We start from the raw sequence: 15,283 nt of genomic DNA, 5'->3' as shown, positions 1-15,283 counted from the left end.
GGACACTGAATCAAGAAGACATAACAATTCTTAATATATATGCACCAAACCAAGGAGCACCAAAATATATAAGACAGCTACTTATTGACCTTAAAACAAAAACTGACAAAAATACAATCATACTTGGAGACCTCAATACACCACTGATGGCTCTAGATCGGTCATCCAAACAGAGAATCAACAAAGACATAGTGGCCTTAAACAAAACACTAGAGCACCTGGATATGATAGACATCTACAGGACATTTCATCCCAAAGTGACTGAGTATACATTTTTCTCCAGTGTACATGGATCATTCTCAAGAATTGACCATATGTTGGGCCACAAAAACAACATCAGCAAATTCAGAAAAATTGAAGTTGTACCAAGCATATTTTCTGATCATAAAGCCTTGAAACTAGAATTCAACTGCAAAAAAGAGGAAAAAATCCCACAAAAATGTGGAAACTAAACAACATACTTTTAAAGAATGAATGGGTCAAAGAAGAAATAAGTGCAGAGATCAAAAGATATATACAGACTAATGAAAATGACAATACGACATATCAGAATCTATGGGATGCAGCAAAAGCAGTGATAAGAGGGAAGTTCATAGCACTTCAGGCATATATGAACAAACAAAAGAGAGCCCAAGTGAACCACTTTACTTCCCACCTTAAGGAACTATAAAAGAAGAACAAAGACAACCCAAAACCAGCCGAAGAAAGGAGATAATAAAAATTGGAGCAGAAGTAAATGAATTAGAGAACAGAAAAACTATAGAAAAAATTAATAGAACAAGGAGCTGGTTCTTTGAAAAAATCAACAAAATTGACAAACCCTTGGCATGACTCACCAAGGAAAAAAGAGAAAGAACTCATATAAACAAAATCCAAAATGAGAGGAGAAATCACCATGGACACCGTAGATATACAAAGAATTATTGTAGAATACTATGAAAAACTTTATGCCACTAAATTCAACAACCTAGAAGAAATGGATAAATTCCTAGAACAATACAACCTTGCTAGACTGAGTCAAGAAGAAGCAGAAAGCCTAAACAGACCTATCAGTAAAGAAGAAATAGAAAAAACCATTAAAAACCTCCCCAAAAATAAAAGTCCAGGCCCTGACGGCTATACCAGCGAATTTTATCAAACATTCAAAGAAGACTTGGTTCCTATTCTACTCAAAGTCTTCCAAAAAATTGAAGAAAAAGCAATACTTCCAAACACATTTTATGAGGCAAACATAACCCTCATACCAAAACCAGGCAAGGATGGCACAAAAAAAGAAAACTACAGACCAATATCTCTAATGAATACAGATGCTAAAATACTAAACAAAATACTAGCAAATCGAATACAACAACATATTAAAAAAATAATACATCATGATCAAGTGGGATTCATCCCAGAATCTCAAGAATGGTTCAACATACGTAAAATGGTTAACATAATACACCATATCACAAAACAAAGAACAAAAACCACATGATCTTATCAATAGACACAGAAAAGGCTTTCGATAAAATACAACACAATTTTATGTTTAAGACTCTCAACAACCTAGCGTGCGGAGGACCCGGGTTCGATTCCTGGCCAGGGCACACAGGAGAAGCGCCCATTTGCTTCTCCACCCCTCCGCTGCGCATTCCTCTCTGTCTCTCTCTTCCCCTCCCACAGCCAAGACTCCATTGGAGCAAAGATGGCCCGGGCGCTGGGCATGGCTCTGTGGCCTCTGCCTCAGGCGCTAGAGTGGCTCTGGTCGCAACATGGCGACGCCCAGGATGGGCAGAGCATCGCCCTCTGGTGGGCAGAGCGTTGCCCCTGGTGGGCGTGCCGGGTGGATCCCGGTCGGGCGCATGCGGTAGTCTGTCTGACTGTCTCTCCCTGTTTCCAGCTTCAGAAAAATGAAAAAAAAAAAAAAAAAGACTCTCAACAAAATGGGTAAAGAAGGAAAATATCTCAACATGATAAAGGCCATAAATGATAAACCATCAGCTAACTTCATATTAAATGGCACTAAACTGAAGGCTTTCCCCCTTAAATCAGGAACAAGACAGGGTTGTTCACTCTCTCCACTCTTATTTAATGTGGTACTAGAGGTTCTAGCCAGAGCAATCAGACAAGACAAAGAAATAAAAGGCATCCATATCGGAAAAGAAGAAGTAAAGGTATTACTTTTTGCAGATGATATGATCCTATACATCGAAAACCCCAAAGAATCCACAAAAAGACTACTAGAAACAATAAGCCAATACAGTAAGGTTGCAGGATACAAAATTAACATACAGAAGTCAATATCCTTTCTATATGCCAACAATGAAACAATTGAAAACAAACTCAAAAGAATAATCCCCTTCACGATTGCAACAAAAAAAATAAAATACTTAGGAATAAACATAACAAAGAATGTAAAAGATTTATATAATGAAAACTATAAACCATTGTTAAGGGAAATCGAAAAAGATATAATGAGATGGAAGAATATACCTTGTTCTTGGCTAGGAAGAATAAATATAATCAAGATGGCTATATTATCCAAAGCAATATACAAATTTAATGCAATTCCCATCAAACTTCCAATGATGTTTTTTAAAGAAATAGAGCAAAAAATCATCCGATTTATATGGAACTATAAAAAACCCCGAATAGCCAAAGCAATCCTAAAGAAAAAGAATGAAGCTGGGGGCATTACAATACCTGACTTCAAACTCTATTATAGGGCCACGACAATCAAAACAGCATGGTATTGGCAGAAAAATAGACACTCAGAACAATGGAACAGAATAAATGTCCAGAAATAAAGCCACATATATATAGTCAAATAATTTTTGATAAAGAGGCCAAAAACACACAATGGAGAAAAGAAAGCCTCTTCAATAAATGGTGCTGGGAAAACTGGAAAGCCACATGCAAAAGAATGAAACTGGACTACAGTCTCTCCCCCTGAACAAAAATTAACTCAAAATGGATCAAAGGTCTAAACATAAAACCGGAAACAATTAAGTACATAGAAGGAGACATAGGTACTCAACTCATGGACCTGGGTTTTAAAGAGCATTTTATGAATTTGACTCCACAGGCAAGAGAAGTGAAGGCAAAAATTAATGAATGGGACTACATCAGACTAAGAAGTTTTTGTTCAGCAAGAGAAACTGATAACAAAATAAACAGAAAGCCAACTAAATGGGAAATGATATTTTCAAACAACAGCTCAGATAAGGGCCTAATATCCAAAATATACAAAGAACTCATAAAACTCAACAACAAACAAACAAATAATCCAATAAAAAAATGGGAAGAGGATATGAATAGACACTTCTCCCAGGAAGAAATACAAATGGCCAACAGATATATGAAAAGATGCTCATCTTTACCTATTAGAGAAATGCAAATCAAAACGGCAATGAGATACCACCTCACACCTGTTCGATTAGCTATTATTAGCAAGACAGGTAATAGCAAATTTTGGAGAGGCTGTGGAGAAAAAGGAACCCTCATCCACTGTTGGTGGGAATGTAAAGTAGTACAACCATTATGGAAGAAAGTATGGTGGTTCCTCAAAAAACTGAAAATAGAACTACATTATGACCCAGCAATCCCTCTACTGGGTATATATCCCCAAAACTCAGAAACATTGATACGGAAAGACACATGCAGCCCCATGTTTATTGCAGCATTGTTCACAGTGGCCAGGACATGGAAACAACCAAAAAGTCTGTCAATAGATGACTGGATAAAGAAGATGTGGCACATATACACTATGGAATACTACTCAGCCATAAGAAATGATGACATCGGAACATTTACAGCAAAATGGTGGGATCTTGATAACATGATACGAAGCGAAATAAGTAAATCAGAAAAAATCAGGAACTGCATTATTCCATACGTAGGTGGGACATAAAAGTGAAACTAACAGACATTGATAAGAGTGTAGTGGTTACGGGGGGGAGGGGTGAATGGGAGAGGGAAAGGGGGAGGGGGAGGGGCACAAAGAAAACAAGATAGAAGGTGACAGAGGACAATCTGACTTTGGGTGATGGGTATGCAACATAATTGAACGACAAGATAACCTGGACTTGTTATCTTTGAATATATGTATCCTGATTTATTGATGTCACCCCATTAAAAAAATAAAATTATTAAAAAAAATAAAAAATAAATAAAATAGAATTTTATTAAACACAAAAGTTATTTCAGGAAAGAAAAAAAACTAGCATTTACAATACTCTCTTCTTTTATCCCAGGACAAGAACATGTCTTCATCTGTTTGTCTTATTTTTCTGATGTGTCTGTAAAATGTTATACTGTTATTGATTATATTTTTATATTTTAAACTAAACATTTCCAGTATTTTTTAAGCAGTTGGTTGCACGAAATGTATGTGTGTGTGTACATATGGGTCTAGCTGTCATTTTCTTTGTCTCCCTTATCTATGGATAGAAAAGACTCCATTCTATTTTTTTTTTTTTAGAATTTTTTTTAAATCATTTTTTATTCATTTTAGGGAGGAGAGAGAAAAGGAGAGAAAGAGACATAGAGAGAGAGAGGAGAGAGAGAGAGAAAGAGAAGGTGGGGAGGAGCTGGAAGCATCAACTCCCACATGTGCCTTGACCAGGCAAGCCCAGGGTTTCAAACCGGAGACCTCAGCATTTCCAGGTCGACGCTTTATCCACTGCACCACCACAGGTTAGGCACCACCCTATTTTTTTTATTGTAATAAAATATATATAACATAATAGTTACAATTTTAAGTGCATAGTTTTGTAACATTAAGCAGAGTTATACTCTTGTACAATCATCAATTCTTTGTTGCAGCACCTTAGTTGTTCATTGATTGCTTTCTCTATGTTCCTTGACCGGGGGTTACAGCAGACCAAGTAACTCTTTGCTCAAGCCAGTGACCTGGGGCTCAAGCTGGTGAGCCTTGCTCAAAATAGATGAGCCTGCACTCAAGCTGGCGACCTTGGGATTTCAAACTGGATCCTCCATGTCCCAATCCAACACTCTATCCACTGCACCACCACCTGGTCAGGCCCTTGTTCTCTCTTTTCTTCTGGCATCCCAATGATATGAATGTTGATATACTTGATGTTGTCCCAGAAGTTCCTTAAACTATCCTTTTTTGTGTGTGTGTGTAACCTTTTTTTTTTTTTTTTTCTGTTCTGATTGGGTGTTTTCTGCTACCTTGTCTTCTAAACCATTGATTCAATCTTTTGCTTCATCAAATCTGCTGTTGATTCCATCTAATGTATTCTTCATTTCAGTTACTGTGCCCTTCATTTCTGACTGTTATGTTTTGCATCTCCATTTTTATGTGTTCTATCTCTTTGTTGAAGTTCTCACTGAAATCACATATTCTTATCCTAAGTTTAATAATCATCCTTATAATCAGTGTTTTGAACTCTGCATCTCATAGATTGCTTGCCTTTATTTTGTTTAGCTCTTTTTCTCCAGTTTAGTTTTTTTCTTTCATTTGGGACATGTTTGTCTCCTCATTTGGGCTGACTCCCTGAGTTTGTGTTTATATATTAGGTTGATCTGCTAAATTTCACAATCTTGGTAGAGTGGCTTTATGTAGTTGGTGTCCTGTGGGGTGTAGTGGTGCAGTATCCATGTTCCCTGGACTGGGTGTTTCAGATGTGTCCTTCATGTGATTTGTGTGTGCTCTCCTGTTATAGTTGAGCCTTGATTGTTGTTAGCAGGCAGAAGTGAGACTGACCCTTAGGCTGGCTGGCTATAAGGGCTGGCCAAATCTTAAGTGGACAAAGTGTTGTGTGTGGGATGACCCCAAGGAGGAAGAATCACTTTAGTGATATTCTGGTAATTTCCAAGTTTACCTTTTGGGTGTGTCATTTGTGGAGCTAATTAGGTGACACGCTGGTGTAATCTGAAACTGGCCACTGGCTGTGTTGCTTCTATAGACTTTGTGAGGGTCTCTGGTGCAGGCCAAGGTCTGCTGCTACTTGTGCCTGGCCCAGGGCCACCTATTAGAAGCTACAAAGGGATCTGTGGCTGGTAGCTGCCTGTGCTGGGCTTGGAGATGCCTAGGACTTGTTATACTGTGAACCAAGTCCAGCTGCTGCTAACACCAGGCATGGGTTCACTTAGAAATAGAAGGCATACCAAAAACAGTGCCTTTTTTGGTTTGTTTTTGTGTTTTTGGACATTTGAGAGATATGAGGAAAAGACTACAGCCTGGATCCAGGCTAGCCACTTGTGTGGAACAACTGCTGAAAGAGGTTTTGAGTCGCTGTGTGAATTGGGTGAGGCCAGGTTTTAGAGCACCACAAAGGTTGGGGTAACAACAGTGTTAGGCAGGTTAATGGAGACTTACATTTGGCATCCACCAGGGCCTGTAGGCTGTGTAGCTGAGGGCTCAACTAAGGAACAATGGACTTGCCAGCACTTTAATCCCATAAAGAGCTGCCCTTCTTGCCCTTGCCTTGAAACCAGACAATTGAGTTCTATGATGTATGTCCATGGCACTTTTCAAGCTGCTGTCCATTCTCTGGAGCTTAGAGTAAATGTTTGTGAGTAAATGAGTCTGTGCTTGAGCCATGTAAGAGGCTGCCTGGGTCCACAGCAGCTCTCCATCTCACTGATTAAAATCCTTTCTGATTTGCACACGTAGCTATTGTGGGAACTCTTCTTTCCAGCACTGGTGTTTGGGGCTGGAAAGCTCAGTGTATGTCTCGTAGTCCTTGCTCCTCAATGGAGAGACGTACACAGCTGAGATATTCCTCCCAATTCATAACCATCACAAATGAATGTGAGACCAACCCATTTTGTGTCTCTGCCTCTCCTAGTAGTCTTGACATAGCTTCTTCTTTATAGTCTTAGTTATAACAGTTCAGTTCAGCTAGTCCTTCAGGTGGTTCTCAAGGGTTGTTCTGTATTCAGTATAATGTTGATGTTGCCATGAAGGTAGTCAAGCACAGCATTTATCAACTCTATCATCTTGACAAAAAGTCCAGTGTTTTCTTTCTCTTCAAGGCTGAGTAATATTGCATTGGGTGTATATTCCACCTTTTGTTTATCCATTCATCCATTAATAAACACATTTAGGCTATTATGAATTATGCAACCATGAACCTAAACATATAAATACTTGTTCAGGTCCATAATTTCAATTCATTTAGGCATATACCTAGAAATGGAATTGCTGAATTATATGGTGATTCTATGTTTAATAGTTTGAAAACCAGCTGTATTGTTTTGAATAATAGCTACACCATTTTTTATTGTCACCAGCAGTATATAAAGATTCTCATTTTTTTATCCTCACCAATACTTAAAATTTTCTGTGTTTTTTTTTTTCAGCAATAGCCATCAAAATGGGTATGCAAGCCTGACCTGTGGTGGCACAGTGGATAAAGCATCGACCTGGAAATGCTGAGGTCGCTGGTTCGAAACCCTGGGCTTGCCTGGTCAAGGCACATATGGCAGTTGATGCTTCCAGTTCCTCCCGCCTTCTCTCTCTCTCTCTCTCTCTCTCTCCTCTCTCTCTCTCCTCTTTAAAATGAATAAATAAAATAAAAAAATTTTAAAAATGGGTATGCAGCAATGTCTAATTTTGATTTTGATTTGCATTTTCCTAACAGTTAGCAATGTAGACCATTTTTTGTGCTTATTTTCCATCTATATATCTTCTTTGGTAAGGTGTTTGTTAAGATCTTTGCCTATTTTTTATTCATTTGTTTATTTTATTATTGTTGAACTTTAAGAGTTCTTTGTATATTTTAGGTAAAAGTTCTTTATTTAATGCTCCTTCAGAAAATATTTTCTCCCAGTCTGTAACTTGTCTCCTCATTTCCTTAAAATTATCTTTTGAAAAGCAGAAGTTTTTCATTTTAATGAAGTTTAGTTTATCAAGTATTTCATTCATGGATTTCATCTTTGATGTTGGTATCAGCATACACAAAGTAATATAAGTTTTCTACTACTCTATCTTCTAAAAGCTTTATAGTTTTACATTTTACCTTTATGTCTGTGATTCATTTTGAGTTAATTTTTGTAAAGATATTCTAGACATCCAGTTTCTCCAAAACCAATTGTTAAAGAGACTATCTTTGCTCTATTGTACTGGCTTTCTTCCTTTATCAAAAATGAGTTGACTATGTTTATGCTGGATTCTCTATTCTATTCAATTGATCTATTTGTCTGTTCTTTTGCCAACACCACATTGTCTTGAGCTTTTTAGCATTTTTTTTAGTAAGTCTTAACATCATATAGTGTCAATCCTCCATCTTTGTTATTCTACTTCAAAATTATGTTGTCTGTTCGGGGTCTTTTGCTTATATAAATTTTAGAATCAGTTTGTTGATGTCCACAAAATCACATTGTGGAATTTTGATTGGGATTGAATTGAATCTATGGATCAATTTAGGAAGAACTGATATCTTGCACTATTGAATCTTCCTATCCATGAACATATAATATCTCTCCATTTATTTAGTTTTCCTTTGATTTTATTCATCAAATGTTTGGAATTGTCCTCATATAGAACTTATACATATTTTGTTAATTTATACCTTAATTTTTTTTATTTATAGTGTGCTAATGTAAATGATATTATATTTTAATTTCAAATTCCTCTTGTTCATTAATGCTTTATATAGCGGTGGTTGGCAAACCATGGCTTGTGAGTCACATGTGGCTCTTTGGCCCCATGAGTGTGGCTCTTCTACAAAATATCATGTGTGGGCATGCAGATATGCATGGGGGTGTCGGTCATTTGGACTACAGGAGACACAGTGCAGGCAGGCTGTGGGATATGCACTGCAGGGGAGATGCATGCGATTAATGCATGACTTGAGTGAACCAGTCAGTCAGAAGTCTCATTGTGCAATGGTTTGTGCTAGTCACATCTGCAAATCATGTGTTGGTAACAAAGTACCTACTCAAAGCATAAAGTTACCTGTATTTTTCAAACAAGTATACGAGTGTGGATGGGAGAGTCCAAAGGGGTGAATCTCAGCAAATGTACCTTAATCAAATTGAAGACGTTTTTAGCAAAGGCCAGTTTAGGAGCACCCTGATTAAGTTAACAACAATGTACTTACCTATATAGTCTAAGTTTAAAAAATTTGGCTCTCAAAAGAAATTTTAATCATTGTACTGTTGATATTTGGCTCTGTTGAGTAATGAATTTGCCGACCACTGGTATATAGAAAAGCTATTGAATTTTGTATATTACCCTTGTATCCTACAACCTTTTTATAATCTCTTATTTGTTCCAGGAGAGGTTTTGGTCAATTTTTTTGATCAAATATTTTTTATTAGGACATCAGTGAACAAAAACAGTTTAATACCTTCCTTGCCAAACTGTGTACCTTTTATTTCCTTTTCCTGTCTTATCACAGTATCCAAAATTTCTAGTACAATTGAAAAGTAGTAGTGGGAGGGGAAATTCTGTTTTTGTACCATTATAGTTTCTCAGTATTAAGTATGATATTAGCAGTAGGATTGTTGTACACACTTTTATCAAGTTGAAAGAGTTCCCCCTTATTCCAGGTTTATTAAGAATTTGTATTATAAATTGGTATTAAATTTTGTCACTTTTTAATGCATTTTTTAAAAATCCATATGGAAACAATATATGAAAAAGGAGTCATTTAATAAATGATAAAAATGACACTTAGGAGTGACCCTTTGGTTCACCTGGCAGTGGTGTGTCAGAGGAAGGGCATCATGGTGATATGTTTTATAATAAAAAGAAAATAAAGCTCACAGGAGACAAGATGGACATGGAGTAGGCAGATGTTCCAATTCTCACAACACAGAACCAAAGTGAATTACAACTTAATTTTGAGAACAGTCATCTTGAAAGACCAACTTTGGACTAAACTAAGAGGATTCTATAGCCAAGGACCACCAAGGAACCCACACTGAGACTGGTAGAAAAGGCAGAGATGTAGAAAGGGCTGCCCCACTCCCCAGAGTGAGCAGAGTGAGCAGCAGCCTGAAGGGACTCTCACAGTGGGGAGAATTACAAAGTTGTTAGTTGTGGGTCCTCAGCCCCAGAACTAGAGTCCCAGTCTAGACCCTTGGAGACTGGCAAAGGTGAACAGAATATATTTGGCTGAGAAAGGATCCTAGATACTGTTTGAGAGAAGGAGACAAAACTCTCCGACCCAGGCTCTGTCTTAAAGGGACCGCATGAAGAGCTTCACTCACAGCCACCTGCCTGGGGCTCCAAAAGCAGGGAGCACTAAGAGGACTAGAGTTGCCAGGGGAGAGTGCGGTCTTGAAGGCAAGCTGGGAGACACTTTGAGGGATGGAAACCCTAACCCCTGGGCTTAATCACTCGCCAAATCTAAAGTGAACAATTTTCCTTGGAGCAGCAACACCAGCAAAGAAAAAAAATTACCCCACCCACCAGAGGCTCTACTGCTCCAGTCAGAACAAAGAGGCACTTAGATGCAGACAGCATGTTAGGGATACAGGTAGTAAGTGCTAAGGTCTGAGCTACACTGCCCCCCCCCTGCATGCTGTGTAGTGATCCTGGGGGTGGGCAGGCTGGCGACAGGACATAACTGCAGAGCCAGAGTGATCTGAGTGAGTGCACATGGGCCTGCGGAGGCAACGGTGGCTGCTGCAGAGGTCAGAGTGAGTGCAAAAGCTTGCCCACAACATGAGCCTGGGCGACTGCAGAGACAGTCTGAGTGGGCACACATAGACCTGCCTGCCACAGCAGGAGCCTTGGGGCTGCTATGAAGATCAGATGAATGCACAAGCCCACCCACATCACAAGCATGGGCAACTGCAGAGACAGTTTGAATGAGCATGTGCAGGCCCAACAGAGGAGGCTGGAGCCACTGTAGCTGCTGAGGAGGTCTCAGCTCATGTGCAATCCCACCCGCAGTATGAGCCAGCTCTTGGAGGTGGAGAGCAGGCTAGGAAAACAGCAGAAGCAGTCTCAGTGGCTGTGTGGGGGCCCTCCCGTGGTGGCAGAGGCTGCAGCAAGTGCTGCAGAGGTTCAAGCTAGTGCGCAATCCCGAGTGTGGCATGGACCCACCCCTGGTGGTGGCTGAGGCCAGGGCAACAGTAGACACTGTCATAACTGGCAAGCGTGGGCCCACCCATGAAGGCGAAAGCTGTAGCAGGCTGATGAACAGGTCCAAGCTCAATTGCAATCCTGCTGGCAGTGTGACCCTGCTGTTGGCTGTGGCTGGGGCCCAGGCAACATATGAGACAGTCAGAGTGGGCAAATGTGGGTCCACCAGGTATGGCAAAAGCTGCAGCAGCCACAGAGGTGGGCTAGCACTGGCAGCACCCAAGGCCAAATGCCTGAGGTGGCAACAGCAGCCATAGACCACACATTGGGAGCACAGAGGCCACACCCATTGGACCAATGTGGTCACACCCTTCTGAGTGCTGAAAAAATAAAATAAGTAAAAATTCTGGATAGAAAGACATCTGAGGTGAAGGGCAAGAAACATCTAATACCATACCTAATCACTGAATTACAATACTGAGCCCAAAAAGTTGCCAGCAATAAGAGGCAGCAGAAAGTGGATCTCAGGGGAACTTTAACTTTTAAAGGAACTTCCCCTAGGCCAAAAGTGGATAAAAGCTAGCCTAGGAGTGCAGCTGACATTTACAACATCACCTGGGCCCAGCAGAGGCAGGCACAAGATCTGTATCACCTGTAGATCCAAAGAGGTTGATAAGAGCCAGTCATAGGCAGTGACCCACACTGGTCTGTGCCAGGTCTGGCCAGGGAAGTTCAGGAAAGGCACATTCAGCAGCCAGATATGAGAAGCATCAGTTCAGGACCTACTAACTCTTGTTAGAGTGGTAGCACAAAAAACGGCTCCTCACACCTGACCCAGCTAAGACACAGAAAACACCAACAGAAATAGCAAAAAGAATAGTGATGGCAGACAAGTAGCCCATAGCAGATTAAAAACAGCAGCTGATGTCAACCCAAGAAGACCTACAAAAAACACAACTGAAACTTGGAGGCAGACAATACCAAACCTAGACTCAGCTAGCTACACAAAAAACACAGCCAATGAAAGAGTGTATACACAGACAAAATGAAAACACAAAGAAATGCAATCCAAATGAATCAACAAAAGAAATCCCCCCAAAAAACTGAGTGAGATAAAAATAACCAAATTACTGATGCAGAGTTTAAAATAATAATTGTTAGGAACCTCAAAGATTGTAGAGCAACAATGGATGGACATAACACCAAAATAAAGAGATAATATGCATCAAAAAGGACACTAAATTCATACAAAGAAACCCAGTCAGAAATGAAAAATAAATATCAGAAATAAAGAAAACACTAGAAAAAATTAAAAGCAGGCTAGATAAAGCAAAGGATCAAATCAGCGATTAATAAGACAAGATAAACAAAGACATGAAAGCAGAACAGCAAAAAGAAAAACGGCTCAAAAAGTCTAAGAAAAATCTAAGAGAGCTCTGTGAAAACAAGAAAAAAAACAATATCTGCATAATAGGGGTTCCTGAAGGAGAAGAGAAAATACAAGGGATAGACAACATGACTGAAGAAATCATAGCTGAAAACATCCCAAAATTGATGCAGATAAAAGTCACACAAGTTCCAGAAGCACAGAGAATCCCACTAAAGATGAATCCAAAGAGACCTACACCAAGACACATCATAATTAAAATACTACAACTAAAAAATAAAGAAAGAATACTAAAAGCTGCGTGAGAAAAGTAGTCAACCACCTACAAAGAAGCCTCCATAAGGATGACATCCGACTTCTCAACAGAAACACTTGAGGCCAGAAGGGAATGGCAAGAAATATTCAAAGTAATGCAGAACAAGAGCTTACAACCAAGAATTTTTTATCCAGAAAGGATATCATTTAAAATTGAAGGGGAAATACAAAGCATCCCAGACAAAAAAGAAAAACTCAAGGAATTTATTACAACCAAACCAATGCTGCAAGAAATGTTAAGGGGCCTGCTGTAAACAGAACAAAAGGGGGGGAAATCTAGTAAAAGAGTAATGTAAATTTAAAGAACAAAATGGCAATAAACAACTACATATCAATAATAACCTTAAATGTAAATGGACTAAATGCTCCAATCAAAAGACATAAGGTAACAGTATGGATAAGAAAACAGGACTGTACATATGCTGTCTACAAGAGACACACCTCAAAACAAATACACACATAGACTAAAAGTAAACAGTTGGAATAAAATATTTTATACAACTAGAAATGAAAAAAAATTGGAGTAGAAAAACATATATCGGAGAAAATAGATTTTAAGACAAAAGATATAATGAGAGATAAAGAAGGTCAATACATAATGGTTAAAGGAGAAATCCAACAGAAAGTTATAAGCATTTTAAATATCTATGCACCTAATATAAGAGCATCTAAATATATAAAGTGAACTTTCATGGACATAAAGGGTGAGATCAACAATAATATTATAATAGGGGATTTCAATACCCCAATAGCATCACTAGATAGGTCCTCAAGAAAGAAAATTAACTGAGAAACAGCAGAATTAAAGGACACACTAGATCAAATGGACTTAATAGATAGCCTCAGAACCTTTCACCCTAAAGCAGTAGAATATACATTCTTTTCAAGTGTTCATTGTACATTCTCTAGAATAGACCATATGATAGGGCACTAAATGAGTCTCAACAAATTTAAGAAGACAAATTATATCAAGCATCTTCTCTAATTATAATGGCATGTAATGAGAAATCAACTACAATTGAAAAACTGAAAACCACTCAAACACTTAGAAACTAAAAAACATATAATAAATAATGAATGGGTTAACAATAAGATCAACCAAGAAATCAAAAATTTCTTGAAACAAATAAAAATGAGCATACAACAACTTTTATGTGACACTGCAAAAGCAGTCCTGAGAGGCAACTTCATAGCATTGCAGGCACACCTTAAGAAGCTAGAAAAAGCTCAAATAAACAACTTAAACCTGCATTTAAAAGAACTAATAAGTAAATCAGAAAAAAACAAGAACTACATGATTCCATACATTGGTGGAACATAAAAACGAGACTAAGAGACATGGACAAGAGAGTGGTGGTTACCAGGGGTGGGGGGAGGGAGGACGCAGGAGGGAGGGAGGGAGAGAGTTAGGGGGAGGGGGAGGGGCACAGAGAAAACTAGACAGAGGGTGACGGAGGACAATGTGACTCTGGGTGAGGGGTATGCAACATAATTTAATGACAAGATAACCTAGACATGTTTTCTTTGAATATATGTACCCTGAATTATTAATGTCATCCCATTAACATTAATAAAAATTTATTAAAAAATAAATAAATAAATAAATAAATAAAAGAACTAGAAAAAGAACAGCACGTAATCCCAGAAGAAGTAGAAGGAAGGAAATAATAAAGATCAGAGTGGAAATAAATGACATAGAGGGTAAAAAAACAACACAGAGGATCAATGAAACCAAGAGCTGGTACTTTGAAAAGATTAACAAGATTGATGAACCTTTAACCAGACTCACCAAAAAAAAAAAAGAGAGAGGACTCAAATAACTAAAATTAGAAATGAGTGGAGAAGTAACAACTGACACAGCAGAAATACAAAGAATTGTAAGAAAATACAATGAAGAACTGTATGCCAGCCTGACGAGGCAGTGGCACAGTGGATAGAGCATCAGACTGGGATGTGGAGGACCCAGGTTCGAGACCCCGAGGTTGCCAGCTTAAATGCGGGCTCATCTGGTTTGAGCAAAGCTCACCAGCTTGGACCCAAGGTCGCTGGCTCAAGCAAGGGGTTACTCGGTCTGCTGTAGCCCCACGGTCAAGGCACATATGAGAGAGCAATCAATGAACAACTAAACTAAAGTGCCACAATGAAAAACTGATGATTGATGCTTCTCAGCTTTCTCCATTCCTGTCTGTCTGTCTCTATCTATCTCTCTCTCTGACTCTCTGTCTCTGTAAAAAAAAATCAATAAAGAACTGTATGTCAAAAATTTAGACAACCTAGGTGAAATGGGCAAATTCCTGGAAACATATAATCTTCCAAAAATTAATCTAGAACAGCGGTTCTCAACCTGTGGGTCGCGACCCACAGGTTGAAAACCACTGATCTAGAAGAATCAGAAAATCTAAACAGACCCATTATAACAAATGAGATTGAAACAGTTATCAAAAAACTCCCAACAAACAAAAGCCCTGGGTCAGATGGTTTCACAGGTGAATTCTACCAAATATTCAAAGAAGAGCTAACTCCTATGCTTCTTAAAATATTTTTAAAAATTCAAAAGGAGAGAAGACTTCCAAGCTCCTTTTAAGGGCAAGCAT

Source organism: Saccopteryx bilineata, chromosome 4 (assembly GCF_036850765.1).
Source record: "Saccopteryx bilineata isolate mSacBil1 chromosome 4, mSacBil1_pri_phased_curated, whole genome shotgun sequence".
Classification (NCBI taxonomy): Eukaryota; Metazoa; Chordata; class Mammalia; order Chiroptera; family Emballonuridae; genus Saccopteryx; species Saccopteryx bilineata.
Note: the sequence above shows the minus strand (reverse complement) of the source record.